General features: G+C 32.7%; 1 non-coding gene across 1 annotated transcript; it reads left to right on the top strand.

Moving 5' to 3' along the window:
- Positions 1-1,770: 1,770 nt before the first annotated feature.
- On the top strand, positions 1,771-1,843 carry TRNAF-GAA. The gene has a single exon. It is a non-coding gene; the product is annotated as a tRNA-Phe (tRNA).
- Positions 1,844-6,649: the final 4,806 nt, after the last annotated feature.

Raw genomic sequence — 6,649 nt, 5'->3', positions numbered from 1 at the left:
TTTTCCAAAGTGGCTTCTTCTACTCTATGATTCTTCCATAGGATCTTAACAAGAGAGATTTCCTTGTTTCTCAATCATTTGACTTTCTTGTCTATTATTTGAATCAGGTCTTCTTTATCCGTTAGGTCATCTTTCAAGAAGAAAGTTTCATGAGCCAGTACGTGCGAAGGATCTAGGGTCTACTTCCGTAGTACAGATACATGAAAGATATTATGTACTGCAGACAAGTTTGGGCATTGCCCGATTCTATAGGCCACAGATCCAATCCTTTCTAATATCTCAAAGGGACGGATAAACCTAGGGCTTAGCTTCCCCTTTTTACCCTACCTGAGCACCCCTCTCATGGGGTGCTACCTTTAGGAATATATGATCCCCTACCTACAATTCCATGTCCTTGCGCCTTAGGTCTGCATAGCTTTTCTCTCGGCTTTGTGCGGTTTGTATCCTAGCTTTAATCTTCTAGACTGTGGCGTTGGTAATTTGCACCAGCTCTGACCTAATAATTGTCGTTTGCCCCCCTCCTTCCCAAAAGATAGGGGATCGAAATCTTCGTCCATAGAGAACCTCGTATGTGGCCATTTGTATGGTGGCTCGGCAAGTATTATTATAAGCGAATTTCATAAGGGGTAGGTACTTATCCCAACTTCCTGCAAAATCCATCTCATATACCCTCAACATGTCTTCCAATATTTGCTTGAGCATTTCTGTTTGACCATCTGTTTATGGGTGGAATGTCGTACTATAACTGCGTACCCAATGCCTTTTGTTGAATTTTCCAGAAGCGAGATTTAATTCTGGCATCTCGGTCTAATACTATTGTCTTTTGTTGAATTTCCAGAAGTGTACCCAATACCTTTACTGATGAATATTCATTTTTAATGTTAGCAAGAGTAGCTCAGTTGGAAGATTGTTAGACTGAAGATTTGAAAGTCACACGTGTTTTATCCACGTTCAACGCACCTAATACAAGTTTATTATCTGACTATACAATCTAAAAACATAACTTGCTTATTCAATCTAAAATTAGTGATTATTTCTTTTTTATACATAATGAATTAATGGAAATACCTTTAATTATGAATTATCATTTTTAATATTAGCGGGGATAGCTCTGTTGGGAGAGCGTCAGGCTAAAGATTTGAAGGTCACGTGTTTGATCTCCACGTTCACCGCACCTAATTCTAGTTGCATAACTCGACTATTCAATCTAAAATTAATCATTATTCCTTTCTGAAATCTCAATGAATTATCCGAAATACCTAACGTGTTCTAGTTCACCGCACCTTATACAAGTTGGATAACTTGAATATCTTATTAAAAATTAGTGATTATTTCTATTTAAAAATTTCAATGAATTAGCGAAAATACCTTTACTGATGAATTTTCATTTTTAATGTTAGTGTGGATAGCTCAGTTGAGAGAGCGTTAGATTGAAGATCTGAAGGTCTCGTGCTCGATCCATGTTAACCACACATGGTTCACGTTGCACAACAATTTGACTATTCAATCTAAAATTAGTGATTATTTCTTTCTAAAATTTCAATTAATTGGCGGAAATATCTTTACTTAAAAACATTCATTTTTAATGTTAGCGAGGATACCTCAGTTTGGAGAGCGTCAGATTTAAGATTTGAAGGTCACTTGTTCAATCTCCACGTTCACCGCACCTGTTTCTATTTGCATAACCTGACTATTCAATAAAAAATTAGTCATTATTTCTTTTGAATCAGCGAAAATATCTTTACTGATGAATTTTCATTTTTGATGATTGCGGGGATAGCTCAGTTGGGAGAGCGTCAGACTGAAGATCTGAAGGTCACGTGTTCAATCCACGTTCACCGCACTTGGTTCATGGCACCTTATAGTTTAGTTGATTATTATTTCTTTTTAAAATACAATGAATTAGTGGAAATAGCTTTACTTATGAATTTTTATTTTTAATGTTAGCAGGGATAGTGATTATTATTTCTTTTTAAAATATAATGAATTAGTGGAAATAGCTTTACTTATGAATTTTTATTTTTAATGTTAGCAGGGATAGCTTAGTTGGGAGAGTGTTAAACTAAAGATTTGAAGGTCACGTGTTTAATCTCCACGTTCACCGCACTTTTTTCCATTCGCATAAGCTGACTATTCAATAAAAAAATTAGTATGAATTAGCGTAAATACCTCATTGGTTGCATAAGTTGATTAAGTTGCATAACTTTATTTAATCTAAAATTAGTGATTATTCCTTTTTAAAATATAATGAATTAGCAGAAATACCTTCACTTATGATTTTTTTCTTCTTCAGAATTAGTGATTATTCCTTTTTAAAATATAATGAATTAGCAGAAATACCTTTACTTATGATTTTTTTCTTCTTCAAATATTAGCGAAGATAACTCAGTTTTGAGTGTCAAACTGAAAATCTAAAGGTCACGTGTTCGATCCATGTTCACCGCACCTGATTCACGTCACATAACTTGACTCCTGACTATTTAATTTAAAATTAGTTGGGAGAGCGTCACTATAGATCCGTTCACAGCATCTGACTATTCACGTCACATTTTAATGTTAGCTTGGATAGTTGAATTGGGAGTGGGAGTGGATTCCTAATTCTTTATTTGACTATAAATGCTCCATAAGACATTTAGTAAAATGACTCATTTTATTGCATGGAACAATAAAATTGATGTTCCCGTAGAATTGTCAATACATTCTACTTTCAATGTTGCTAAATTGAGTCCTTTTGATTTAGGTGATGATTTTTCTGATTCGTCGTAAAATGACTCATTTTATTGCATGGAACAATAAAATTGATGTTCCCGTAGAATTGTCAATACATTGAAGAGGGAGATGTTGATAAGAATCACTGTGTACATTCTACTTTCAATGTTCCTGTAACAACAGAAGAAATAAAATAAAATAGTAATAATAATAATAATAATAAATAAATAAATAAATAAATAATAAAAATATATATATATAAAAAAAACATTTGCTAACCGATCCCTACTCCTTTCAATCTCTCACCACTCCTTCCCTAAAAATAAATCTGGCAATTAATCAGGAATTCTTTTCTGTAAAGATTTACCCAGAATTTCTTTGTTACTACCTAAACAAATAGAAAAAAACAAAAAACAAAAAGTTTAAGCAGATTTAGTTTGTGCTGAGGAGATACGTCATTCGAAGAGGTCAGTAGTGAAATGTTAAATCTTCCTCTTATTTTATTAAGTAATATTAATTTGGTTACAATTATTTTGTTTTGAATTAGAGATTAAAGGAAAATAATTTTGTATGAGTTTTAGGAAATCACAACCAATTATATTTTAGATCTCATGAATTGTTTAGATCTCTGAATTGTTACAATGATTTAGGTTGTCAATAATTTTATAGACAAAGGAAATAAGAAAAAAAATGGTTAGGTTATGATATGGTACATTGTATGCTAGATTATTGTGCTTAAGTAAGAAAGGGCTAGGGATTTATTTGATAACTTCTCGTGGATTGTAGCCTAAGATATTCGCTACCAAAGTTCATCCAAAATCTGATTTATCGCTGGAGATAAAACAAAGGATTTCTTATTGGGTAGCCGATTCTAGGGGTTTCAAGGCCCTATTTCTTCATTGAACCCCTTCCATATCCTATCTTCAGGCTAAAGGAATTAGTTTGGAGGAACGTCTTTGAGTGTAGGACCTTAATTTCCAAAAATCGTTCTCGGTATGCAACTCACTCGAAACGCCAGATTTTCGATCTCGCGGGTAGCTTGTTCTACGTCGTCTCAGCTCTCGATTCCTTCATCAAGTTTACTCAACTTCTTCCTCTGAAGCTAGATGAATCCTTAATTTGAAGGAAAAGAGATCGTAGATAGGAATTTTGACTCTTATCCCCAATTTAATTTTGAAACCTATTTCCTTCAATTTGGCACGCTCTCGAGGTTATTTTTCTTTGTGGTCTTCTATGGAAGCATTCCTTGGAGGTGTGGAAACTGATTGGAATCATTCTTGCTCGACGAGTCATCATGTATCCTCGGATTGGATTTTCAAGTTTTTATTGAAGTTCTTCAATGGCAGATTGAATTGGGGGAATGGTTTCTTGGCACTTTCAGCACTCTATTCCTTCATAGAACTTGTGGGTAATCTTGTTCAGAAACTGTAGGAATAAGTTTGAAGAGAAATGGTGGAGGATTGCTCTCGAATTTGGAAGAAATCTGAGAGTAGGAGACCCATAATCTAAACGCTTATTGCCTTTAATTGATGGATCGACCTTTCTCGATTCTTATTTCGTATTGTTGCTCCTACTTCCGACCTTATAGGAGGATCTTAAACTGACATTGAGAGCTCCAGAATCATCGTTATTTAGAGATCGAACTTTCTGGATAATTTTTTGGAGATATCAACTCCAATCATAGCCTTACCGACCTCGGCTTTGAATACTAGTCGTTGGATGTGATGACCCGTGCGTGTTCGTTTTAGATCATATCAAATTTTGGAGGAGATCCGACGGTTGAGATTTTAGTTCGAAATATTTTGCTCGGATGGTCACGGTAGATGCTTTGATTCAAATTAGAGTGGCATTTCTGTAATTATCCATTCTTCCAGGGGTATTTTGGTAATTTGTCACTTTTTAAATATTTTATTATTATTTTTCTCAAAAAAATCCATAATTTTTCTAAAAATTTCTCTTCCCTTTTTTATCATTTTCCCCTTTTTTTGAATCTTGAGATTCCTTCTAGATAAGGAATTACAAATCCGGAAAGATTCTTGATAATTGATAAAATGACTTTTTTGCCCTTTTGATTTACTTTTTTCTTTCAAATCCTTTTCGAAAGGCCTTTAACTCCTTGAAATCACTTGTTAGGGTACACGAGTGACTTGACTAAGTACTTTGTTCTTGCTTAATCCTTTAATTTTTTTCCTTTGGGTCTTTCCGAGTGACTTATTCTTATGGGAGATAATTTCCTTCATTTTTGGGTGTTACATATACATCCTCGTTACAAACACAAAATAAGAAGCAGACTCAAAAGAAGAACAAAAAATACTAGATTAAAAACAGAGGTGTTAGTCCATGGCCCACACTCCAAAGGCCGCTCTCATCCATGACCAACTCTTAGTTACTTGAAAAAAAATGATAAACATGGAGTGAGTAGAACTTAGTAAGTAGCATACTAGTAGGTTCTTAATCGCGACCTTAAGCTAGGATATTACTTCTTGTTATGTTTTCAGGATCTTATACTAATCTTGAAAACCTTCCCCTAGAATAACCCACAATTTTCTCCCCATCTCTCTTTTTTTAAACACTTTTGAAAGTTAAAGAGTAGTTTTGAAGCTTTTTTTTTTTTTTTTTTTTTGAAAATTCAACCGTATTTTTTTTATAAAAAAATTATGAGTATTTTTTTTAGATAAAGTGCAAAGTTCAATGGTATTGTTATTAATTTAGATTATAATTAAAAAAAATACAAATTTTTGTGGATTAAGTTAATATTAATTTTATTAAAATACATAACACCACATCAAAATTAATTTATTCGGACTAAAATTAAAACTAAAAAATCAATTTATTTTAAACTAAAAAATTAAATTATTTTAAAACTAAAAAGTATTTAAGGATTTTATTTCTTAGACCTATCTTTCTAAATTATGGATTTTATTTCTCTATACTTAAAGCACAAAATTGAAGTTGTTAGTTAGTCAATTATAATATTTGACAGGCTAGTTTTTAAACTACTTTAAATGGGTGTAAAGAAAGCATGGGAATAACTTAGTGTCACTAATCTGACACGTGTTGAGCATGTACTGAACACTTGTTAATACAATGGATACATTACAAATTTATAATCCATCGTATCAGACACTTGACTTTGAATATATTTTGAGAGTGAAACGTACATTAAGTTTTTTTGAAGTATACAAATATATAAACTTATTTATATGAATTTATCTCTAAAATAAAATTGATAATTTTTTTGAAATAATTCTTTTTAATTAACGTATCATTGTCACATCAGTGTTCAAGTTTTTTAAGAATGACATGTTACTGTTACGAACAGAAAAAGAAAATGGTAAAGATCCTAAGAATTGGGAGAAATCTCTCATCCAATTGAAGAACGACTAAATCAAATCTAATTCAAATAACTAGATCAAATCTAATCCAAATAACTCAATCAAATCTAATCCTAACAATCCCTCTCTTAAATTGAACACGAATAGTAATCAGTTTATATCTACGACTTCATACAAAACTTCCACCAGGTAACTACATCAATTCTCATGTGCCATTTCTGTTTATTTCTCCAGATTCATGGCTTGCCTCCATTTCTCACTCTTCAATGCTTCTTAAAAGTTTACAAAGTTTGCAGGTTCAATAGGGGTAAACATGGTTGAGCTTCATCATCTTCTTTACAAAAAAAACTTCTCCTATTGCATAGTTTCTCATCTAGACTGGTGGTCTCTTATTCCTCGCCTTATTCGAGCTAGGAGAGCTTGCTTCAGCCAAAGAGCAATATAAATTATTTTTCTCTGCAGTATTTCATCTGATGCTTCTGTATCATTATTTTCATCTGACGCTTCTATATCATTATTTTCATCTACCGCTTCTATATCATTATTTTCATCTGCCGCTTCTATATCGTTATTTTAATTTGCAGCTTATATATCATAGAGTCTGT

The sequence above is a fragment of the Cucurbita moschata genome, unplaced genomic scaffold, assembly GCF_002738365.1.
Source record: "Cucurbita moschata cultivar Rifu unplaced genomic scaffold, Cmos_1.0 Cmo_Scf00182, whole genome shotgun sequence".
In the NCBI taxonomy this organism is placed as follows: Eukaryota; Viridiplantae; Streptophyta; class Magnoliopsida; order Cucurbitales; family Cucurbitaceae; genus Cucurbita; species Cucurbita moschata.
The sequence above is the reverse complement of the archived record's forward strand: the minus strand, read 5'-3'. Positions and strand labels throughout refer to the sequence as shown.